Raw genomic sequence first — 26,980 nt, forward strand, 5'->3', positions numbered from 1 at the left:
TCCACAGCCTCAGAAACAACTCTGACATCATAATCAAAAAGGCTGACAAAGGAGGTGCCGTCGTCATCATGAATAGGTCGGAGTATGAACAAGAGGCTACTAGGCAGCTCTCCAACACCACTTTCTACAAGCCATTACCCTCTGATCCCACTGAGAGTTACCAAAAGAAACTACAGCATTTGCTCAAGAAACTCCCTGAAAAAGCACAAGAACAAATCCGCACAGACACACCCCTGGAGCCCCGACCTGGGGTATTCTATCTGCTACCCAAGATCCATAAACCTGGAAATCCTGGACGCCTCATCATCTCAGGCATTGGCACCCTGACAGCAGGATTGTCTGGCTATGTAGACTCCCTCCTCAGGCCCTTCGTTACCAGCACTCCCAGCTATCTTCGAGACAGCACCGATTTCCTGAGGAAACTACAGTCCATTGGTGATCTTCCTAAAAACACCATCCTAGCCACTATGGATGTAGAAGCCCTCTACACCAACATTCCACACAAAGATGGACTACAAGCCGTCAGGAACAGTATCCCCGATACTGTCACGGCTAACCTGGTGGCAGAACTTTGTGACTTTGTCCTGACCCATAACTATTTCACATTTGGTGACAATGTATACCTTCAAATCAGCGGCACTGCGATGGGTACCCGCATGGCCCCACAGTATGCCAACATTTTTATGGCTGACTTAGAACAACGCTTCCTCAGCTCTCGTCCCCTAATGCCCCTACTCTACTTGTGCTACATTGATGACATCTTCATCGTCTGGACCCATGGAAAAGAAGCTCTTGAGGAATTCCACCATGATTTCAAAAATTTCCATCCCACCATCAACCTCAGCCTGGACCAGTCCACACAAGAGATCCACTTCCTGGACACTACGGTGCTAATAAGCGATGGTCACATAAACACCACCCTATATCGGAAACCTACTGACCGCTATTCCTACCTACATGCCTCTAGCTTTCATCCAGATCATACCACTCGATCCATTGTCTACAGCCAAGCGCTACGATATAACCGCATTTGCTCCAACCCCTCAGACAGAGACAAACACCTACAAGATCTCTATCATGCATTCCTACAACTACAATACCCACCTGCTGAAGTGAAGAAACAGATTGACAGAGCCAGAAGAGTACCCAGAAGTCACCTACTACAGGACAGGCCCAACAAAGAAAACAACAGAACGCCACTAGCCATCACCTTCAGCCCCCAACTAAAACCTCTCCAACGCATCATCAAGGATCTACAACCTATCCTGAAGGACGAGCCATCGCTCTCTCAGATCTTGGGAGACAGACCAGTCCTTGCTTACAGACAGCCCCCCAATCTGAAGCAAATACTCACCAGCAACCACACACCACACAACAGAACCACGAACCCAGGAACCTATCCTTGCAACAAAGCCCGTTGCCAACTCTGTCCACATATCTATTCAGGGGATACCATCATAGGGCCTAATCACATCAGCCACACTATCAGAGGCTCGTTCACCTGCGCATCTACCAATGTGATATATGCCATCATGTGCCAGCAATGCCCCTCTGCCATGTACATTGGCCAAACTGGACAGTCTCTACGTAAAAGAATGAATGGACACAAATCAGACGTCAAGAATTATAACATTCAAAAACCAGTTGGAGAACACTTCAATCTCTCTGGTCACTCGATCACAGACCTAAGAGTGGCTATACTTCAACAAAAAAGCTTCAAAAACAGACTCCAACGAGAGACTGCTGAATTGGAATTAATTTGCAAACTGGATACAATTAATTTAGGCTTGAATAGAGACTGGGAATGGATGAGTCATTACACAAAGTAAAACTATTTCCCCATGGTATTTCTCCCTCCCACCCCACCCCCCACTGTTCCTCTGATATTCTTGTTAACTGCTGGAATTAGCCTACCTTGCTTGTCACCATGAAAGGTTTTCCTCCTTTCCCCCCGCTGCTGTTGGTGATGGCTTATCTTAAGTGATCACTCTCCTTACAGTGTGTATGATAAACCCATCGTTTCATGTTGTCTGTGCGTGTGTATATAAATCTCTCCTCTGTTTTTTCCACCAAATGCATCTGATGAAGTGAGCTGTAGCTCACGAAAGCTTATGCTCTAATAAATTTGTTAGTCTCTAAGGTGCCACAAGTACTCCTTTTCTCTTAGCCCGGAGAGGTCTCACAGAAGATCTCTCGGATGGAGATAAAGGAGCTGCCGGTCGTATCGGAGCCCTCGGAAGCGGCGCAGGAAGGCGTGCACCAGTATGCTCCACGCCGGACTACCTGCACCATAAAGGAGCCTCTGCAGGGTCTGGAAGCGGAAGACATGGACCTGAGTAAGCAGACATTTTAGGCCCTGCCCTCCCTCCTCCAGAGGTAGATGGAGAACCCCTGCAGGGACCCAGTGCAGTCCTGACCAAAAGAACTCCAGAATCGATGTCCGGAGGTTGGCCAGGAAAGCCAGGGCCGGGACCAGGGTGTTGAGCTGGTACCAGAGCATGGACAGGACTAGTTGATTAAGCACCAGCGCTCTCCCTCGACGGGAGAGGCACCGGAGTAGTTCTGTCCATTTCCGGAGCCGCTCTATCACCCCGCCCTCTAAATTCTGCCAGTTCTCCGGCGGAGAGGGATGCGTGGCAGAAAGGTAAACGCCCAGATAGAGCAGCGGACCCGTGCTCCACCGGATGGCCTGAAGCGCAGGTGGGAGGGAGCTCGCCTGCCGCCAGTCCCCTAAATAGAAAAGTAGTGGGAGATAGATATATTAGCTCCAGGCTAAACAAATCCCTGGTACCAGGATAAGTTAAATGGCAGCTGCTCCAGGTCAATTAAGACACCTGGGGCCAATTAAAAACTTTCCAGAAGGCAGGGAGAACAGTAGGTTGATTGGGACACATGAAGCCAATCGGGACTGGCTGAAACTCGTTAAAAGCCTCCCAGTTAGTCAGGTGGGTGTGGATGTCAGGAGTTGTGCTGTTGGAGAGACTGAGCAGTACACAACATATCGGGTACAAAGAAGGAGACCCTGAGGTGAGGGTGAAGTGGAGCCTGAGGAAGTGGGGGCTGCTGTGGGGAAGTAGCCCAGGGAATTGTATGTGTCATGTTTCTAAAAGGTCAGCTACTCTAGTTGATACTATTAGGGTACCTGGGATGAAGCCTGGAGTACAGGGTGGGCCTGGGCTCTCTCCTTTACACCCCCCCATCCCCCCAATTAACCACTGAGACTGGGAGACAACAGAGACTGTGCAAAGGAGGATAACTTCTCCTCACTTCCCTCACTGGCTTATGATGAAAATGGCTCAGTAGACTGTGACCCTTGTCTCTAGAGAGAGAAGGGTTATGTGGAAGGTCACAATGAGCCTCTGAGACTTGTGAAATCTGCCAGGAAATGTGGGACCCACGGAGACAAGGACAGAGCTTTGTCACAATACACATTAACAAAATACAGTAAATCTCCAGTCTATTAAGTGATTCTACCCCTCAGGAATAGCCACCTTGCAATAAAATATACTACTGAACAATTCTCTTTGGAAAGAAAGGATCAGTTTTGTTCTTTACAAAAACCGATACACTGGGTAGGTTTCATTAGACATCCCTCAGCAACATCACTCTGCCATCCCTTGCCAGTATGACTCTAGGATGCTGTGGCTGCTCAGGAGCAGTCATAAAGAGGATTCCCCAGGAGTTATGGTTTTCAGCAATATTAATGCTGCACCTGGGTTTTCTACAGAGCAACCAGTGCCTTGTTTCTCACTACCTGTGCCCATTACTCTGGACCACAGATTCTGCAGAGTCTCAGCAGAGGAACATCCCTGGGGATCCAGGGAGAAGGGTCGGCTTCTACAACCAGCACTTCCATGTGGGCAGGAGAAGTTGCACCTGCATAAGTTCACCTTACTTAAAATGTGATGTATCTGATACATCTGCGTGATGACTAATAAAGAGACTGCAGTTTCATAAGTATGCTAGCTTCAGATGCTCCCAGAGTCTGCTAGGTAGATCTCTAATACCCACATAGTGCTGTGCAGTTAACCATTGCATAAGACATTTACAAAAAGAAAAGGAGTACTTGTGGCACCTTAGAGACTAACAAATTTATATGAGCATAAGCTTTCGTGAGCTACAGCTCACTTCATCGGATGCATTCAGTGGCAAATACAGTGGGGAGATGATTTATATACACAGAGAACATGAAACAATGGGTGTTATCATACACACTATAAGGAGAGTGATCACTTAAGATGAGCTATTACCAGCAGGAGAGCAGGGGGAGGGGAAGGAAAGAAAACCTTTTGTAGTGATAATCAAGGTGGGCCATTTCCAGCAGTTGACAAGAACCTCTGAGGAACAGTGGTGGGGGGGGGGAACATGGGGGAAATAGTTTTACTTTGTGTAATGACCCATCCACTCCCAGTCTCTATTCAAGCCTAAGTTAATTGTATCCTGTTTGCAAATTAATTCCAATTCAGCAGTCTCTCGTTGGAGTCTGTTTTTGAAGTTTTTCTGCTGAAGAATTGCCACTCTTAGGTCTGTAATCGAGGAACCTTCAAATCAGCGGCACTGTGATGGGTACCCACATGGCCCCACAGTATGCCAACATTTTCATGGCGGACTTTGAACAACGCTTCCTCAGCTCTCGTCCCCTGATGCCCCTACTCTACTTGTGCTACATTGATGACATCTTCATCATCTGGACCCATGGAAAAGAAGCCCTTGAGAAAAGAAACCATGATTTCAACAATTTTCATCCCACCATCAACCTCAGCCTGGACCAGTCCACACAAGAGACCCACTTCCTGGACACTACGATGCTAATAAGCGATGGTCACATAAACACCACCCTATACCGGAAACCTACTGACCGCTGTTCTACCTACACGCCTCCAGCTTTTACCCAGATCACACCACACGATCCATTGTCTACAGTACAAGCTCTACGATACAACCACATTTGCTCCAACCCCTCAGACAGAGACAAACACCTACAAGATCTCTATCAAGCATTCTTACAACTACAATACCCACCTACTGAAGTGAAGAAACAGATTGACAGAGCCAGAAGAGTACCCAGAAGTCACCTACTACAGGACAGGCCCAACAAAGAAAATAACAGAACGCCACTAGCCATCACCTTTAGCCCCCAACTAAAACCTCTCCAACACATCATCAAGGATCTACAACCGATCCTGAAGGACGACCCATCACTCTCACAGATCTTGGGAGACAGGCCAGTCCTTGCTTACAGACAGCCCCCCAACCTGAAGCAAATATTCACTAGCAACCACACACTACACAACAGAACCACTAACCCAGAAACTTATCCTTGCAACAAAGCCTGTTGCCAACTGTGTCCACATAACTATTCAGGGGACACCATCATAGGGCCTTATCACATCAGCCACACTATCAGAGGCTCGTTCACCTGCGCATATACCAATGTGATATATGCCATCATGTGCCAGCAGTGCTCCTCTGCCATGTACATTGGTCAAACTGGACAGTCTCTATGTAAAAGAATAAATGGACACAAATCAGACGTCAAGAATTATAACATTCAAAAACCAGTCGGAGAACACTTCAGTCTCTCTGGTCACTCTATTACAGACCTAAGAGAGGCAATTCTTCAACAAAAAAACTTCAAAAACAGACTCCAACAAGAGACTGCTGAATTGGAATTAATTTGCAAACTGGATACAATTAACTTAGGCTTGAATAGAGATTGGGAGTGGATGGGTCATTACCAAAGTAAAACTATTTCCGCATGTTATTTCCCTCCCACCCCCCACTGTTCCTCAGAGGTTCTTGTCAACTGCTGGAAATGGCCCACCTTGATTATCACTACAAAAGGTTTTCTTCCCGCCTCCCCCCCGCTCTCCTGCTGGTAATAGCTCATCTTAAGTGATCACTCTCCTTACAGTGTGTATGGTAACACCCATTGTTTCATGTTCTCTGTGTATATAAATCATCTCCCCACTGTATTTTCCACTGAATGCATCCGATGAAGTGAGCTGTAGCTCACGAAAGCTTATGCTCAAATAAATTTGTTAGTCTCTAAGGTGCCACAAGTATTCCTTTTTCTTTTTTGCAAATACAGACTAACACGGCTGCTACTCTGAAATAAGACATTTAATTTGTCTTTCCTTTTTCCTTTGTCAGTGAGTCAGGCGTTTAGTTAGCAGATCCATTTTACAAATTACAGACGCACAGAGCAATCACTCAATACTTATTATAGAGTGCAGAAGTGAGACATGAGTTGAGTAACTATCCATAATGTATCCCAATGGGCTAAATCACCCTGGGATCTCTGAAATATGCAGGGCTTGAAATATCACAGGGAAGCTGTGGTTATGCAAAAGTGAAAAAAAAGTTATATAAACAGAATATGTACTCATAATAAATTATATCTCAAGATCCTCTGGTCAGGCAAGGAGCTTTCTATCTGAATATTTATGGATAATTGGTAAATATAAACACAGTATGTAGGCAAACCAGAAAATTGTCTGGAGCCCTGAGGCATAACTTTCTTCAAACCTATACCTCTTTTCCCTTCATTACACTTTCCATTATTGAACATAAGGGAACTATTACACACGAATCGGGGATAACTTGTATTTGTGCATCAGCCTTAGTGGCCATCATGGTAATAGCAAAGCAGTTGCTACTGCATTTCTTGTGCAACCAAAACTCTTATGGAAGTTTCAGGGGCCTGATTCTGATCTTGCTTACCACTTGTGTAGAACAGGAGTAGCTCAAATGCAGTCATTCATCCTAAGGGAAATCACATATTCCTAAAAAATTAACAATAACCTCATAATATACTAAGCTATCAGGAGGACATTTCCAAGCTGTGTATGTAAAATGCAGAAACAATATTCATAAGTCAACATTGCGCTTTCTCTCTGGGGTAAGAGATCTGACGAATAATGCCCTCCTCTTCAGGGCATCCTTGAAAGCATTCAGAGCACTTTTTACATTACCAATTTTTTTTATTGGAACCTAATATCTTTTTCTTTGCAGTAGGCCAAGTTACAATGCTCCTGTCTGGCACCTCGAGACATCTTCCTCAGGATTGTGAAAACACATGATGGTTGTGACAGGAGCCTACAAAAGCAAAGAACTTTGTGAGAAGGCTCAATACACCTGTGACCCATTTTCTTGATCCCGTTTTGTGACAAGAGAATCAGAAAGAATGGCGACTCTGGCTGAAAATGAAGTCTAAATATGGATTGCAACAAGGCTCTCATTGAAGCACGACATTTAAAATAAATGTTTAAATATTCTGCTTCAATTAGAGCATTCACAGATGTTCAGCCAATCTGATCACCCAATCGCCTGAAGAGTTGTCATCACCTTCTCCATTTCTTTAATAGAATAATTATTTTATGGTTACTGGTGAGAAAGGAGGATACGTTAAGAAAAAATAGATTTATGGGGTTATTTTTTCCCTGTGGAAAAATGTCAGTGCTCCATGAGTACTTTATAATGTCTGTAGCCAAGTATCATTTCACGCTCCGCTAAAATATTATAGAGCCACTCCCAATAGCCTTGCATTTCCCTTGGTCTTGCCCAGTACAGGAAGTGCTTTAGTTATCTCTGGCCTTCCAGACGCAGGATGCTGTCTCTCATTCAAGAACAGCCTACTCAGAAGATAGCCAGACCACCTATGTCATGCCTGCCACCGCAGCTTCTGTAGCATGATACTGCTGGATGTGCGCATCCAATGGGAATTACGACAGTCATAAACTGGGTCATTGACCTTGTGTTCATGCAAGAGCACATCCTATCAGTGCAGGCAGATGAGTGGTGAGGCTCCTGTCCTTGATCATAGGAGGTGGCAATTGCCCAGCACCTTTGTGGAGGGCTTTCCCAAACAGAGAGAGGTGCTCCTCCCCACAATTGCCAAATGGTGGAATCTTCAATCCCATGAACCTTTTTTATCTTCCCAGATACACTCCCTATTCATACCACCAGCCAAGGAGACACAGGGCCAGATCTTGCAGTGGTCTAACCCAGCATAGCTCCATTCAATCAGCAGCACCACAATGATTTACACCAACCCAGGATCTGGTTCTGGGTCATGTGGCCTCTTTACACTTTTACCCTTCAAGTATCAGCCAGCCAGAGGATAATGTGCCCCCACCCCATGGCAAGGAGTTGCGTGTGTATAGGGCAAGACACTGAATGCCACCATAGGAATGGCTTGCAATATTTCATCTAGTAAGTGGGAGGTCTTCGGTGGCCCCATATTACTGCCATGTAGCCTGGGAGACCAGCAGCCATAAAGAGACATTTAAAAATGTGCAAGTATAAAGAAAAACAGTGGTGCAGCTGTTATCATTCATTGTACAGTCCCACTGATCAGTGCTGGGTGCGTGTCCTGAGCCGAGCGGAGTTTATACTTCAAACAGTCCCTCACACTGTGAAGGTTTCCACTTCAAAGATCTGGCACTGCTGAGAGAGGTTTTCAACCTACAGAGAGTTCATATCACTTGAGAGGAGTTCATCTGCCTCCCATTCACACTAAGAGAAACCCGATCCAGCAACGTCTATAGCATATGAAGTTCCATCAAAACACCCCTCCCTCACTGCAGTAATGTATGTTCTCTCCCTTGAGCATTGTTATTGTATATGGGTAACCCCTTGGGAAACCTTAGAAGAAACTGACATCACTAAAGGGATGGAGATCCTTATCCATGGGATTTGAACACAAGACAGAGTCAGAATTTCTGAGTTCTAATCCCAGTTTTGGTACAGACTCCTGTAGATTTGGGCCTGTGTCTAAGAACTAAATTTTACAACCTGAAGGTCTAAAATAGGGTATCTACACCCATATTTAGATACCCAAATCAAAGTGACCTGGTTTTGAGTGGTGCTGAGCACCTGCAGCACCCAATGACTTCCATGTGAATTACCTGCCAAACTTTAGGCATCCATCTTTGAAAGTTTTGCCCTTAATCTCTGTCCTACTGTTCCAGTCTGCAGAATGAGGATACTGATGCCTACCTTAGAAGGTTGCTGTAAGCATTAGTTAATGTTTATATTGCACTTTGGAAATTTAAAACACTGTGCAAGGGCTAAATATTAGTCTTTCCTACAGGTAATTAGAAAGAGCATTTCCATGATATTTATGATAGTTATACTGCACTGATACTATTTATACTAGAATTATCACAGCACCTTGGAATAAAAACTACTGTTAGAAATAGGTAGCAACTTTTTTTCTAAGCATCAAGAGAAACAATATTGAATTGCTTTGCTGAGGTTACGATTAGATGTAATAATTGATTATGAAGGCCAGAATTAATTTCAGCAGCTACAATTTATTCCCCAAATTCAGAATATTCTCAGTGCATCATATAACAAATAAACGCACATCTCTTATATTGTGTTTATCCTCAGTAGATGTTGGTAAATTCAGAGAACCATCAGATCCCTGAAGCTAGGGATGGAAAAGAATCATTAGATCATCCAGTCCATAACCCTGCTACTGCAGAATTGTTCCCTTAAAATCAATATTCTAGTATTTCCTTCAGTCCAGTTTTAGAAGTCTCAAATAAAGGAATAAGGATTTTGCCATTTCCCTTAGGAGACTAGTCTATAGCTGAGTAGTTCTCCCAGGCCGCTCTCAGGCAGCATTGCCCTTTAAAATTTCATCTCTTATTCTACATTATACTTCAATGTACCACACTACATATTTTCTCACCTTCCTTGGTGTTTCCGTCCTTCAGATAGTTGCAGGCTGTTATAACCTGCCTCTCTTAGTCGTCACTTAGCCAAGCCACTAGATGCATATTTAGCTCTTTTAATCTTTTATCATACACTTATCACTCCAACTCCCTGACCTATCACTTTTGTTGCTCTACACATGATAGGAAGGAGAGATCCAGGAAACAATAGCAGTGAAGGAGACCTAGGAGTTCATAGCAGAGAATAAGGTAAACAACAATCTGTAATATGATACAGCACAAAGAAAGGCCAATGGAAATCTGAACTAGCCACTTAGAGGAATTATGTCATGAAGCAGAGAGGCAATTGTCTTCTATGTGGTGCTGGCGTTAACATGTGAAACATGAAATCCTTGGCCCACTGAAATCAATGAGAATTTTGCCATTCACTTCAATGGGGCCAGGAATTCATTCCTGGAGTATTGCATTCAGTTCTGGACACCATGTTTCAAGACTGGCATGCTGGTGGGAGATCACAAAAGATCAACAAAAGCAATCCAGGGCTGGAGGTATTGATTTACAATGACAGATTAAAAGAGCTAAATATCCAGACAGGAGCTTGGGTAAGAGAAGGCCAACGGAGGGAAATGGTAATAGTCTACAAATATTTGAAGGGCGTAGACACCAATGGGTTAATCCCGTCTCCACACTGCAGCACAAAAGGGCCCTGAATGCAGTGCAATCTATGCAGTTCTGCAGCACTGGGTTGGGGGAGGAGGATTTGAAGCTCAGGCTCTGCAGAGGTTTCTTGCACATCCTTCAGCAACTGAGCATTGTGTGAGACAAGGCAGGTTCACCATTATGCAAATCCTAATAGGGCAGGGAGAGTAGGAGAGAGCCCCAGAGTTGTAGCACCAGTCACAGATGTCTCCTCTCACAGAACCCACATCGGCCAAGCTCAGCTACTTGGCTATGACACACAAGATAAAGCCAGATTGGAGAGCAGGTATTTATTATATGAATATTATTAATGTTTCTATATTTACAAGGTATAAAGGGATGAAACTCATAAGGAAAACTGCAACTGTGAGAAGCAGGGCAGTGAGAGTAAGCTACATAGGACTTGATCCTATAAAGATTTACACATCTACTTATTTTATGCACTGTGAATAGCTCCACTGAAATGAAATTACAGTGCATCAGGTTCAGCATGTGCTTAAGTCTTTGCAAGATCACAGCCATAGGTTGCAACATTTAAAACCAGATTGCACAAGACTAGAAATGCACATTAGAAAGCAACCCTGCACTAATACGCAGCTGGACAGGATTATCTAACAGTTCTCTTCCATCCCTAACTTCAATGACTATTTCACATACCAGGCTGTGCAATATCTAAGAAAAGGGAGCTAATTAGAAAACTTAAACACAACAAAATCTAGATCATATTTAAAGGGCAAAAAGCTGTCAAAGAAGAATTTAAATTATAAAGAATTTACGAGTTACCATACGTTCAGTGATTGTGGGGAGACATTCAAGTGCCCTATACAAAAAATCTCAGCTGCATTTTATTTTGTTGTAAAAATAACTAAATTAATTCCTAATAATGTTCAACATTAACACCACATTTTCTGTGCAAGCAAGTGATACTGGCAGAGCTGACAGGAAATACGACTGAAATTGAGAGCAGGAATTCTCTGTGTCACATTTCTTAGCAGCACCTCTTTGAAGCATCATGTGCAAAGAGATACACAACATAGCTGCAGAATGGCTTCGCTTATCTTCTCTTTTAGGGAATCAAGTTCTGAAGTCTCCCTTAATTAATATGAAACTTTTACAGAGTTAACACTGAAATATGGTGTATTCACTATCAGACTATAAAAAGTACTTCAATGCTACAGTGATAGGGACCCAGGATGCTGGGGACTTGAACATCCTATTTACCTATCTAGGTACATATATAAAACTAAGGGACTATTAGATCATTTACTCTAACCTCCTGTATAACACCAGTGATAGAATTTCACCCACATACCCGTTTTGAGCCCAATCTACTGAAGGAAGTTTTCAAAAGCACTTGAGGGATGCAGAAAGACAAGTCTCATCGACTTTGTGCTGCTGAATCCTTCAGGAATTTGGACACTTTTGAAAATCTCTATCTTATTACTGCTGTTTATTATTTGCATTGCAGTAGCACCTGAAGGTCCCAGTCACATTGTGCAGGGCACTGTACAAACATGAAGAGACGTTCCCTGCCCCAGTGAGTTTATAATCTAAGGTTTCAGAGTAGCAACTGTATTAGTCTGTATCCACAAAAAGAACAGGAGTACTTGTGGCAACTTAGAGACTAACAAATTTATTAGAGCATAAGCTTTCGTGGGCTACAGCCCACTTCATCGGATGAATAGAATGGAACATATAGTAAGAAGATATATATATATATATATACACACATACATACAGAGAAGGTGGAACTTGCCATACAAACTGTAAGAGGCTAATTAATTAAGATGAGCTATAATAGGGCTATAAGAGCTCATCTTAATTAATTAGCCTCTTACAGTTTGTATGGCAACTTCCACCTTCTCTGTATGTGTATATCTTCTTACTATACGTTCCATTCTATGCATCCGATGAAGTGGGCTGTAGCCCACGAAAGCTTATGCTCTAATAAATTTGTTAGTCTCTAAGGTGCCACAAGTACTCCTGTTCTTTTTATAATCTAAGTATCTCTTCTAATATGTTGAGGCTGTCAGTCAGAGCCCTATGTTGGAGTCAATGTGGCTCGGGGGACACTAGCAAGTACCAATCTCTGCACACAGGAAAGCACAGGGACTACAGCTATCTATACCTGTGCCAGGGATCCAAATGCTTTTTGTGTCCTCCCCACTGGGTACCCACACACTTGGAGCCAGCTGCAATCTGACTCTATAGTAGATGTTATAGGTATTAATATCCCATTTAATTAGAGTCATTATTTGGAATTTTTCTTGCTCAAAAAAGTGCCACTGAACTGATAGAGAGCATGGAGCAGGTCCTCAAGGAATCCATTTTGAAGCACTTGGAGAAGAGCAAGATCAGGAACAGTCAACATGGATTCATCAAGAGCAAGTCATGCTTGACCAACCTGATTGCCTTCCATGATGAGATAACTGGCTCTGTGGATATGGGGAAAGTGGTGGATGTGAAATATCTTGACTTTAGCAAAGCTTTTGATAAGGTCTCCTACAGTATTCTTGCCAGCAAGTTAAAGAAGTATGGATTGGATAAATGGACTATAAGGTGGATAGAAAGCTGGCTAGATTGCAGGGTTCAACAGGTAGTGATCAACGGCTCGATGTCTAGTTTGCAGCCAGTATCAAGTGGAGTGCCCCAAGGGTTGGTCCTGGGGCCAGTTTTGTTCAATATCTTTATTAATTATCTGGATGATGGGATGAATTGCACCCACAACAAGTTCGCAGATGACACTAAGCTGGGGGGAGAGGTAGCTATGCTGGAGGGTAGGGATAGGGGCCAGAGCGACCTAGACAAATTGAAGGATTGGGCCAAAAGAAATCTGATGAGTTTCAACAAGGACAAGTGCAGAGTCCTGCACTTAGGAAGTAATAATCCCATGCACCACTACAGGCTGAAGACCGACTAGCTAAGCAGCAGTTCTGCAGAAAAGGACACGGGGATTACAGTGGACGAGAAGCTGGATATGAGTTAGCAGTGTGCCCTTGTTGCCAAGAAGGCCAATGGCATATTGGGCTGTATTAGTAGGAGCATTGCCAGCAGATCGAGGGATGTGATTATTCCCCTCTATTTGGCACTGGTGAGGCCACACCTGGAGTATTGCATCCAGTTTTGGGCCCCCCACTACAGAAGGAATGTGGACAAATCAGAGAGTGTCAATGAAAATGATTAGGGGGCTGGGGCACATGACTTACAAGGAGATGCTGAAGGAATTGGGGTTATTTAGTCTGCAGAAGATAAGAGTGAGGGGGGATTTGACAGCATCCTTCAACTACCTGAAGGGGGGTTCCAAAGAGGATGGAGCTAGGCTGTTCTAGGTGGTGGCAGATGACAGAAAAAGAAGTAATGGTCTCAAGTTGCAGTGGGGGAGGTCTAGGTTGGATATTAGGAAACACTATTTCACTAGGAGGGTGGTGATGCACTGGAATGGGTTACCTAGGGAGGTGGTGAAATCTCCATCTTTAGAGGTTTTTAAGGCTTGGCTTGACAAACCCCTGGCTGGGATGATTTAGTTCGTGTTGGTCCTGCTTTGAGCAGGGGATTGGATTAGATGAGACTGAGGTCTCTTCCAAGCCTAATTTTCTATGATTCTATGGGCAGCTGCCACAGTGAATCTTCTGTGTTGTCCCATTCATGTTTCCCTGATACAGCTGGTTGAAAAACTTACCCTAGTACAAAGTTTCCATGAGGAAGTGGGATAACTGGTTTCTCACTAGCTAAGCCAATTTTGTGGCCTCTTTGAAAAGGCTTAACCCCTGTAAAAGGCTTGCAATAAAACAGAGAATCAGGGCCATCATCCAGATTTGAATACCATCCTAGGGAGAAGCTCTGTAACCTACTATCAATCCCTGTAACTCTGTGGTCCCATTTATTTCTGATGGGATGCCATTCTGGTACTCTTAGCACAGCTCAGCTGTGCTGATACATTAACTGAACAGTAACAATCACAATAGATGGATATTTTGGCATGAAACGATTGATAGGGTATAAGAGCCACTTTCCAAGCTGGTTGAAGATGGTCGTGAACATGGGAAAGGTCACTGCTTCTTTCATAGGGCTTTGGCTTCCTCAAACATGGGATGCTGTTCTGGGAAGAAGGTCTGCTGGGAAGAGTTGGGATCCACCTGACAAAGAAGGGGAATAACATCTTCATGCATTGACTCGCCAATGAGGAGGACTTTAAACTAGGTTCAAAAGGGGCAGATGACAAAAAGCCAACAAGTAACAATAAAAAAAGGCGAGGGGAGGGGGGAAGTGAGGGAAGAGAACAACATGGAAATTTACAATGTGTTCATAGAAGCAACAAGAGGGAAATCAAGAGGGAATCTTCTCAATATCTTAGCTATCTAGACACAAATGTGAGGAGTACGGGGAATAAATAGGAAGAACTGGAAGTATTAGTACGTAAGCTAAATTATGACTTAATTGGCATCAGAGAATTACTTGGTGGGATAAGTCTTATGACTGGACTACTGGTATAGAGGGGTACAACTTGCTCAGGAAGGCCAGGCAAGATAAAAAGGGAGGAACTGTTGCATTATACATCAAGAATATACACACTTGTTCTCAGGTCCAGAAGGAGGTGAGAGGCAAAACAGTTGAAAGTCTCTGGGTGAAGATAAAAGGGGGGGAAATAGGGGTGACAACCTGGTAGGGGAGGAGGTGAATGAGGCATTTCTAGAACAAACAACAAAAATATCCAAAACACAAGACCTGGTAGTAATGGGGGACTTTAACTATGCAAACATTTGTTGGAAAAGTAATGCAGCAAAACACAACATTTCCAAGAAGTTTTTCAAATGTATTGGGGACAACTTCTTGTTTTACAAAATGGAGGAAGTAACCAGGGGACAGCCATTTTAGACAAGATTCTGACCAACATGGAGGAATATGTAGCAAATCTGAAGGTAGAAAGGAATTTGGTGAAAGTAACCATGAAATGACAGATTTCAATTATTCCAATGAAAAGAAGGAGAGATGGCAGGAGAATAGGGACAATGGACTTCCAAAAAGCAGACTAACAAAATCAGATAATTTATAAGTAAATAAACATGGGAAGAAAATCTAAGGGAAAAGGAGTTCAGAAGAGCTGGCAGTTTCTCAATTAAACTATATTAAAGGCAAAGCTGCAAACTACCCTGTTGCGAAGGAAAGATAAGAAGAATAGAAAGAGGCCAATATGACCCCACCAGGAGCTCGATAATGACCTGAAAATCAAAAAAGTAATACTACAAAAACTGGAAATATGAACAAATTGCTAAGGATGAGTACAAAACAACGGCACAAGCATGAAGGGACAAAATCTGAAAGGCTAAGACACCAAATGAGTTACACCTAGCAAGGGATATAAAATGAAACAAGAAGAGGTATTTTAAATACATTAGGAGCAAGAGAAAGACAAAGGAATATGTAGGTCCTCTTCTTAGCGGGGAAGGAGAGCTAATAACTGATGACATCAAGAAGACCAAGGTGTTTAATGCCTATTTTACTTCAGTATTCACCAAAAAGGTTAATGATGACCACAAACTCAACAAAATTTACAAGGGGGAAGGAACACAAGCCAAAATATATACATTGGATGTATTCAAGTTGGCAGGGCCTGATAAAATTCATCCTACGGTACTTAAGGAACTAGCTGAAATAATCTCAGACCCATTAGCAATTATTATCAAGAATTCACAGGACACGGGTGAGGTCCCAGAGGACTGGAGAAGGGAAACATAGTACATATCTTTAAAATTGGGAACAAAGAGGACCCGGGGAATTATAGACCACTGAGCTTAACTTTGATACCTGGAAAGATACTGGAAAAAATCATTAAACAATCAATTTGTGAGCACTTAGAGAAAATAGTGTTATAAGGAATAGCCACCATAGATTTGTCAAGAACAAATCATGCCAAATCAACCTAATTTCCTTCTTTGACAAGGTTACCAGCCTAGTGGATGGGGGAGCAGTAGACATGATATACTGTGATTTTAGTAAGGCTTCTGACACAGTCCCACATGTGGGACTCTATGACATTCTCATAAGCAAACAAGGGTAATGTGATCTAGATGAAATTACTATAAATGGGTGCTCAACTTGTTGAAAGACCATACTTAAAGTGTAATCATCAGAGGTTTGCTCTCAACTGGGAGGGAATATTTAGTTGGGTCCTACAGAGATCAGGCCTGTGAGGAGTACTATTTAATATTTTCATTAATGACTTGGATAATGGAATTCAAAGTGACCCTAACCAATTGGATAATTGGTCTGAATTTAACAAGATCAAATTCAATAACGATAAGTGCAAAGTCTGGTACTTCGCTTTGGGAAGGAAAAAATCAAATGCACAACTATAAACTGGGAAAGAACTGGCTAAGCTGTAGTACTTCTGAAAAGCATCAGAGTGTTATAGCAGATCACATATTGAATCTGAGTCAAAAATGTGATCCAGCTGCAAAAAAGGTTAATATCATTCTGGGATGTATTAACAGGAGCATTATATGTAAGACACAAGGTAATTTGTCCCACTCTACACAGCACTGGTGAGGTCTCAGTTGGAGTACTGTGTCCAATTCCGGGTACCCACATTTTAGGAAAGATGTGGACAAACAGAAGAGCATCCAGAGGAGTGCAACAAAGGTGATAAGAGGTTTAGAAAGCCTGATCTATGAAAAAAGATTTTAAAAGACTGGGGATGTTTGGTCTTGAGAAAAAGAAGACTGAGGAGGGAATGATGTGGGACCTGAAAACAGTCTTCATCTATGTTAAGGACTGTTATAAAGAGGACAGTGATCAATTGTTCTCTGTATCCACTGAGGGTAGAACAAGAAATAATGGGTTGAAGCTACAGCAAGAGAGATTTAGGTTATAAATTAGGGAAAAAAAACCTTTCTAACTACAGGAGTATTTTAAGTTTTGGAAAAGGCTTCCAAGGGAGGTTGTAAAGTAGAAAAGGAGTACTTGTGGCACCTTAGAGACTAACAAATTTATTTGAGCATAAGCTTTCGTGAGCTACAGCTCACTTCATCTGATGCATTCAGTGGAAAATACAGTGGGGAGAGTTATATACAAACACAGAGAACATGAAACAATGGGTTTTATCATACACACTGAAAGGAGAGTGATCACTTAAGATGAGCTATTACCAGCAGGAAGGAGGGGGGGGAAAGGAGGAAAACCTTTTGTGGTGATAATCAAGGTGGGCCATTTCCAGCAGTTAACAAGAACATCTGAGGAACAGTAGAGAGTGGGGTGGAGGGAGAAATAACATGGGGAAATAGTTTTACTTTATGTAATGACCCATCCACTCCCAGTCTCTATTCAAGCCTAAGTTAATTGTATCCAGTTTGCAAATTAATTCCAATTCAGCAGTCTCTTGTTGGAGTCTGTTTTTGAAGTTTTTTGTTGAAGGATAGCCACTCTCAGGTCTGTAATCGTGTGACCGGAGAGATTGAAGTGTTCTCTAACTGATTTTTGAATGATATAATTCTTGACGTCTGATTTGTGTCCATTTATTCTTTTACGTAGAGACTGTCCAGTTTGACCAATGTACATGGCAGAGGGGCATTGCTGGCACATGATGGCATATATCACATTGGTAGATGCGCAGGTGAACAAGCCTCTGATAGTGTGGCTGATGTGATTAGGCCCTATGATGGTGTCCCCTGAATAGATATGTGGATAGATAGCTACATGACCACCACTCCAAAAATGCAAGTGATTGAGACTGGCCAAGCAACACTCACTGCAATGCTTTAAGCCCCAGAGAGGGTGCACCAGCCAGTAAGTGATGTTTTTGCCTCCCATTCCCTGTGCACCTTTTTGTTGCTGCAGGATAGAGGTGGGGAAAGCACAGGCTATGCCTTTAGAAGTAGCATATTGGCTTCTGCTCTGAAGTATGCTTCCCTTAGCATCTTTATGTCTGTTCCTTCACTGATCCACTAGGACCTATCAGTGTCCCAGCTCAGGCTATGGTTTTCCTCACCCCCAGTTCAGGCTGCGGTCTTCGTCACCCCCACCATTCACGGTTGCTCTGGCACATGAGCTATAATAGAATGCATTTCGTAGAACTCCCTAACTGTTCAATTGAGAGGCAGTGTGTTCTTATGGGAAGAGCCTTGAATGAGAGTCAAGAGACCTAGGTTCTATTTGTCATTCAGCCATTGGCTTGCCATGTGACTTGGGGCAAGTGAATTATGCGGTGTGTGCCTCAGATTCCCTTCTCACTTATTGTCTGTTTATATTGTAAACCTAAAATGAGGCAATCCCTGTCCTGCAGACCATTTGTGCGGTACCAACCTAGATGAGATACCAGACACAGTAGGGCCCTCCAGGTGCTACCAAACTGCAGATAAATAACCATTTAAACAAGTAACAGGCACTCATTTCTGTTACACCGGAAATATTGCATCCAGCCAGAAAGGAAGAAAGTTATTTGCCACAATAATATCACCAGAGCATTATAACTTAATGCTGTCACATCAGCACAAAAAAGAGAAAGATCCCAGGTAAAAATATTATTGCTGAATGCAAATAAATTAAGTCCAGCTGTTTGCCAATTAATTCAACAACTACAATCTCACCATCCAACAATAGGCTCTTCACAAATGTCTCAAAATTAAACGGTACATTTAAGAAGGGAAGTTTTATAAAGACTTTGGTCTGTTTCCTGTTTTGCTTGTTATTTATCAAAAAAAAAGGGGGGGGAGAGACACAGCTGTAGTTCTAAACCAGGATGCTAGCCACTGGAAGATCATCATGGCTATCTAGTGCCCCATTTGAAATTAACCAGAGGCCTACATGAAATGGACTAGTGGCCTCTCTCCCTGCAGTGCCTTATGGAAAGAAGCCCAAATCACAAAAAACAATATATCCCATGCTGACAGTCTCAGTAGAGAGGCCAGGGAGATTGTGCTGTGCTCGAAAATGGTCCCTCCAACTGCGGGGTGATGATGCAGAGCAAAGGAGTTCCAAATGCAGCTGCTCACTTGTTCCTGTTGTGTGGCTAACTGCAGCATTTGAGCTTCCAATGCTGTCAATTAAAAATAAATTAAACCATTGAGGAACATGTTGATTCTCATTTGAATACGAATATTTTTTTTCGAACTGCCTGATTGTGCAACCAATGCATCCAAGCTCAGGTACAGCACTTTTTCAACTGGGTGCACTTACTGGAAAAATTAGAAGTGAAATTCTGATCCTATTGAGGTCAATGGGAGCTCTGCCATAGACTTCAGTGGGGTCAAGATTTCACCTCAGAAACCCAGCATCTTTTCATTCATAATCAGAATGCTAAATAGAAATGCCAACATTATTTTTATACAGTGTGCTTTCACTGCTAACAATGATGGTTATAAACACACATTAGTACTGCATCAGCAATAAAGAATTAAAAATGGATGAGTTATGAGTGACTTTTAGTATCTTGACAGGTTTCAGAGTAGCAGCTATGTTACTCTGTATCCGTAAAAAGAAAAGGAGTACTTGTGGCACCTTAGAGACTAACAAATTTATTAGAGCATAAGCTTTCGTGAGCTACAGCTCATTTAGTATCTTCTGTCACAATGAGAATCAGAGTGGATAAGAGTCATGATTTACAAAAAAAAACTTTAATATTTAAACCATAATTTTTATTTACATGTTGCTAATGATTTACTTTCTTCCATTTAGTAATGTTAAATTGCTATGTGGCTGTTTTGTATTTGTTTCATTTGTTAGTTTCCTATTTAGTAGAGTTTCAGTTTTACATAGAGATTATTTCTAATACAAGATGTCACACTTGAAATGCTCACCCTACGCTAAAGGAGACAAGTCCAGGATCTTATTAACATCCTTCTGCTGGGAACAAAAACTCAAACACAAATTTGATAATCAAGTAGTCCCTGCTGTATTTGCAACCAGCCTCATCTTCTGATATACTGGACTTCCACAAGTTAAGAAAGCTGAAATGCTTTGACAAGGCTACACTCTCCCATCAGCGGTTGCTTTGCAATTCAAAGTCTATAGGATTTGTGCTCCTAAGAGAGACAAGGTGGGTAAGGTAATATTTTTGTTATTGAATCAACATCTGTAAATAATAAATAAAATAATAAAATATATTGCCTCACCCAACATGTCCTCCAAAGTTATTTGGGTGCTTTTGAAAATATCGCCCTTAGGAGCCTAACTTTAGGCTCTTATTTTCCAAAAAATTTGGCTCATGTGCACAAAAAAATTCACAATACGTTTGCATTGTATTGAAAATGTAAATAGCTTTTCACTGCTAGCTAACACTGAAGGATATATTTTCAAAGTCTAATTTAAATTACTGATTTTTAAAAAATCAAGTGATTTAAGTTATTCCACCCCGATCAGAGTTCACTAATTCTTACAAGACTCACTAATTCTTGAAGAAGTTTGCTCAATTTATTTTACACTGAATATCTTTACTGAACTTTGAGGACAGATTATGAACTCTTTACTCACAATGGTGAGCAGTTACTCACATGAAAAGTCCACTGCTCACACATGTGAGAAAAGGAGTTCACAATCTGGCCCTAAAAACCAGATGTTAAAGTATGAAATGTAATAGTTACATTACGAAGGATCTGGAATATGCAATGTACAACAGCATCTGAAACTATTACTGAACTAGCTTATTTAAGGCATGTTCCAGTATTTTCATAACATGTAGGAAATGACCCAGCTGAACATTTATGAAATGTAACACTAATGTTCTTTAAAAGCATCTAATTTCTTACCTAGAACTAATTACCAGCCAAAGCAATTAAAAACATTTTGCATTATTGTTTTACAGCAAAGCATGTTTTATTTTCAGTCAGTCTCTGCAGCAAATTGCATTGCATTCAAGTAGTGGTGCCAACTGGTCTCCCTCAGATAAATAATTTGACATTTTCACCATCATAAAAGGAAAGAAATAATCAACCTATTTGCCATTTTTAAAATTGTTTTATATTTAACAGTTTTACTGGTTCACTCTTCTGAACACTTTCCAAGTGGATTTGAACAAACACTGTGGCATCATTTTAATGGGGCAGAATTCTGGTTCCTTTGCGTAGCCTGAAAATATGGGCTGTTTGAAGGGGAGAAAGACAGGCCCCTGACTCTCATGTATTGGCAGGTAAAAATACGATTATCTGTTTACTTTTAAAACATGTGATATTAAGGGTGTATATATAGAGCCTCAACCCGTAGTCCTGACCCAGGCCTATACTCCCCCAAACAATGTAGAGGCTCCTGGACACACAGACATGCCCTGTATCTCTCTCTGGCTTGCTAAATCCCAGATTAACTGAATTCAGGATGTGCTGCTTCATATCACTGGGGCTCTCAAATCCTGATCTGCACTGTATATGCACCACATGTGGGATTTCAAGAAGTGGGGACTAATGCCCAAATTAAGAGTTGGCCAGTGGAGAAGGGATTTGGATACTGCCCCACCCCCCTCAATACATTTCTGCCCCTCCATGAACATTTCCAATCTCCCAGATACAATCAATCAACCAACACCAATCAGCCTGGGGAGGGGGTCTTCCCTTTGCTCCTCACCAATAAAGGAATTCTGATACCACCCCCAATAGTTTCCCTGCTCTGCTCCCACTGCTCTTCCCTCTATTTTGCCCATCTCCCCAGCCAGGTCACACATCCACCCTCATTCCTTTCCCTGGGCAGGAAGAGCCTTTTCCCACCCTGACCACTAGCCCCTACCGGCTGCCTCCTCGCTCCCTCTGCCCAGGCTCAGCAGTCTCATTCCCTGGTGCACTCCTGAGGCTTGGCAGGGTTCGGTGCCTGCATAATGCTCCGGGGAGGCTGCTCTAATTATGCCCCGAAGAAGACTGCAGGGCGACCTGTGCGATCTCCGCACTGCTGCACGCAGCCAATGGAGGAGGTCTCCTGGGGGCTGCTGGCCCCTCCCAGCCTGCCCTTTATGGTGCTGCATGAAGAGTCAGAACCCTCCAGGCCCTCCTTTCATCTCCTACTCTCTCCAACCCATTGTTGCTTTCTCCATGGTGCTGCTTGACAGATGACAAAAAAGAAAGGCACCTCCTTAATTAAGGAGAGGCTACTTAACTGGTGAACCTTAGTCCCGTGAGCACCCGCCTTAGCAATCACCACTGGGAAAGGAGGAAGAGGAACGAAGGAGCAGATGCTCTATGCAATATGCTCCCTTCAAAACCATTGTATGTCCAATTGTAAGTCTTGCACCATTAGCTTATCCTATGTACTCACATCTCCTTTGGACAGGGCAGGTTATGGCTCATGCAGAAGTCATGCTATTGTGGAAAAGGCAGACCCTGAACACTGCATGGATGCAATAGAATTCTTAGTAGAGTTGCAGCTGCAACCTATTGCTAATTATTTTATGTGCTACAAACAAATGGACACAGCACACTCTTGGCTACCTGGGGCACCTAGGAAAGCTAAGGTGAATCTACTAAAGGTATGAAGTCAAGGTGGATAAATTAAGCTGTGTGAACTCTCTTCTCACTCCCCTGGATGCTTTCACTCAGTAGTAAAGTGGCTTTAATTCAGTGTAACTGAGGATAAAGTTTCAAAGAAGCAAAACACTGAGCAAGAGATTCCACACTGGGGTTTAATTCACTTCAGCTCTTTGGTTGATTCACCTTAACTTTCTGGAGTGTTCCTTGTAGATATGCCCTCAGTAGAACATGTATTAGGATCCTGCTCCTTCAGCACAAAAACCACAGGACTTTGCTACATGATCTAAGGGAGGTCTCCTTTAGTAACTAATCAGGAGCAACTCCTTTAGTCTCTGAGAGAGACAGTAGAGGGCAACATCCCTCAAACAGAAAGACAGTCAGTTAAAACTCCCATTGTAGTCACTTAAAGAAGGGTGCTGCGTAGCTTGAAAGCTTGTCTCTTTCACCAACAGCAGTTGGTCCAATAAAAGATGTTACCTCACCCACCTTGTCTCTCTCACTGTAGTCACAATGTTTTCACTAAATCAGGAAAACAGGATTGGGCCTATAGTGAGCTGAAATTCTTAATCTTTTTTGGATTGAGGGGGTGAAGGATTGGGATGTATTTTTAAAAGTGTCACCGAATTTTTTAAAAGGTTTCAATAAGAGGGGTTTTGAGGATTTAGGAACAACAGGGTCATCACTTTTTTTCTCTGTACATATTACTGAAAAGCAGATAACCCAGAGGGCAAACTACGGCCTGTGGGCTACATCTGGCCTGTGGGACCATCCTGCCCAGCCCTTGAGCACCTGGCCGGAGAGGCTAGTCCCCAGACCCTCCCCCACTGTCCCCCCTTTCCCGCAGTTATGCCGCCACACGGACAGCACGGCTGGCTCCGTCCAGGCAGCGGGGCTGCGAGCTCCTGCTGCTTTGAACGGCATGGTAAGGGGGCAGCAGCGGCAGCACACACGGCAGCAAAGGGGGTTGGGTAGGGGGTTCTGGGGGGCAGTCAGGAGACAGGGAGTGGGGGGGTTGGATAGGGGGTGGGGTGCCAGGGGGGCAGTTAGGGGTGGGGGGTGCCAGGAGGGAGGCGGTCAGGTGACAAGGAGCTGGGGGGGGATTGGATGCTTCAGAGGTTCTGAGGGGGGCAGTCAGTGGGTGGGGGTGGATAGGGCGCGGAGGACAGCCTTCCCTACCTGGCCTTCCATACAGTTTCACACCCTGATGTGGCCCGTGGGCCACAAAGTTTGCCCACCCCTGAGCTAATCCAAGGTTTATCATGGGCTGTTTTTTGAAGGTGGAGAGAAAAAGAAACAGAGAAATTGCTTCAGGGCTGATGCTTTTTATATCAATTTTCAACTTAAAACAGATGTATGAACAAATTATAAAGCTGGAAAAATACAGGTTTCTGATGGAAACTTTGATGGTTCCTTGAGCTAGATGTTGAAGAGTGGCTAAGGCCTCAACCCAGCACCACTAGTATTTTTCTAAATAAATTATAGGGTTGGGATTTGGGGGGGTTGGGCAGGGGGAGTTATAATGCATATTTACTCTGTACACATCCCCTTAAAAAACTTGGCACAAAATAGCTTTTTTTATAGCTGTTATGTTCTATTGGGTCAAAATCAATTTAAAAATAGCGCTTAAATGCTTATGTGTATGTTCACAGTGGAGTATTCTATTGAGTAAATAATGAGTGCTTTAAACATTTTCTAATTAAAGGCTAACAGAAAAGCCTGCAGTGGCCTTAAAGAAGCTGTTATATCCTTTCATATCAATTTTCATAGGATTCCATGAATTCCTTTTCTTGTTTATAATTAAATATTTAGCACTGTGTATCAAAGCATGGAATAAATGTTAACTAAACACTTCTCTCACATTAAAAAATGTTACTAATGGATCCTCAAGACACCCCCACATGTAAATTAATTTTAATCTTCAATCTTTTTAATTACTACAAACAGATTTTTTTTAAAGCAAACACACTCAGAATCAAACACAGTAGGTTTTCTTCCCACTTCCAACTTTGGGACAAATGTAGCCTTGATTAAATGTTTCTTCAGATTTCTAGCAGCAGTAAAATTGTCCCTCTGTCCTCAATTAGTCTAGTTGTGCCTTGGTTTTGCAGCACAGGTATGGCCAGATTTTTTAAGTCCTCAGCATCCAGCCACTCCTATTGTCCTCAGTGAGAGTGACTGAGTGCAGAGCACTTTTGAAAATCCGGCTGTTGTATAAATCATCCACTTTTTGGAGATCAAAATGCACCCAGTAGCCTGATTCCAGACTCAACTGAGGAGAATGGGAGGCTTTCCACTGACTTCAGTGGACATCGGCGGAAAGATAAAGGTAAAGTTTCACGGGCTTTTGCTGATTTAAATTAAATGTTTATTCAGGAACACACAATTTTCTTTTTTGATGTGAATATAATTGATAATATTCAAGCATTGTTTTCATTTAATTCATTTGAGATAGTACTTCAGAATTATCTGCAAAACTTTTCTTATTTTAATACACACTTCCTGCATTCAATTATTATTATTAATACATTTTAAAAGAGGAGTTGATAATTAACAATATGGACCACACTCTCAATTGGCATAAAACAGCATAACCACACTGGTTTCAATGTAGCTACATTATTAACACCAGCTAGGGGGAAGGCTCTCTAAATCTTTCTGCAATCATCCCGTGAATTCATCATCACAAAACAATTAAGGATTTAGTTTATCTGGTATTGGATTCAGTTTACTACTGTATTCCACAGGGTGGAAAGAACTCTGGAGAGCTACTGTTAGGGATAAAAAGAAAAGGAGTACTTGTGGCACCTTACAGACTCACAAATTTATTCAGTGGAATGCATCCGATGAAGTGAGCTGTAGCTCACGAAAGCTTATGCTCAAATAAATTTGTTAGTCTCTAAGGTGCCACAAGTACTCCTTTTCTTTTTGCGAATACAGACTAACACGGCTGCTACTCTGAAAACTGTTTGGGATGTTAATGATCAGTATTATGTAAAACTATAGCCATCAATACTGAGCAAATTAAGGGTCAGAGTTAAGTGGGTGAAGGGAGTGTGTGCCATATTATACAGCTATATAATCTCCTGCTTAAATATATTATGGTCTGTTATAACTGTAAATGCTTCATGGTAAAATGTCCATCCATTATAGTCTCATTCCAGTCATAATAACTCTCTGCAAGGCTTGGCTGTATTTCTAGTTGGAATAGTCCAAAGTAGGAAAAACCCTCAAACAATAAAACTGAAAACTTAAACTTTCCTTTCCAGAAATTAATTTTGAACTATGTAGCTTTAAAATAACAGATACCAGGGTGATGGAAATGGTACAAGAGCTTCAGGTAGGTAGGAAGTACCGTATGTGCACTAAATAAAGGAAGCTTAAGTTCTTACAATTGAATATCTCTTCAAACAGTTTCCGGCTTTTCCCATGCTAAAAGATGAAATGTTGAGCAGCAGAACACTGTAAAAAGTTATATGTAAATAAAATATGTCTATTTAAGGAGGACATCTTGCCTGCTTAAAATTAAATGCTTTCTAAGCCCGTTTAAGTGCTATGCTTTGACAGTAGTAATTATCTCATGTCACTTAATATGATATAATGTCTACTTATGTGTAATGGATATGCCTTAATTTTCAAGGAAACAGTTTCTGTTTTGCCCAGCTGAAACATGGTACGGTGATTAAAATGTAATTTTCACTCAAGCAGTAATGCATATTTTCCTATAAACAAATACCTAAATAAACACATCACTGTCTTTGCAAGATAGACTGTTAAAAATAGGGAAATCCCATATTATTCTGCTCTTGATTACAAATAGCTGTATAATCATGTAAATCATCTATTTCCCACCATTGATAGACCCCTCACATCACAGCTAATGTTAAATAGCCAAATAAATATTGTGAAGCAAATCAAAATAGTTTCAGGTCACTGAAAATATATATGCTATTTAATAACTGTATCGAAGCCACTTCATGTAGTTTCATTAAGTGATAACAGTTCCCATATTCTGAATACATACAGATAATTTATCTCAAAGATTTCTTAAAGTAATCTCTGTTTATGTCATATGTATTCACAATAAAAAAAATACCCCAAATCTGTTCCATCAAAACTGAAGAAAATAGTTCAGAAGACATGACAGATGTAACCATTTCA

The 26,980-nt window shown here is 42.1% G+C and overlaps 1 protein-coding gene across 6 annotated transcripts in view; it reads right to left on the bottom strand.

Moving 5' to 3' along the window:
- The window catches only part of DPP6 (dipeptidyl peptidase like 6), an 868,888-nt gene that overhangs the window by 512,625 nt on the left and 329,283 nt on the right, over positions 1-26,980 (bottom strand). The gene's annotated exons all lie outside the window — the stretch shown is intronic.

Source organism: Dermochelys coriacea, chromosome 2, assembly GCF_009764565.3.
Source record: "Dermochelys coriacea isolate rDerCor1 chromosome 2, rDerCor1.pri.v4, whole genome shotgun sequence".
Classification (NCBI taxonomy): domain Eukaryota; kingdom Metazoa; phylum Chordata; order Testudines; family Dermochelyidae; genus Dermochelys; species Dermochelys coriacea.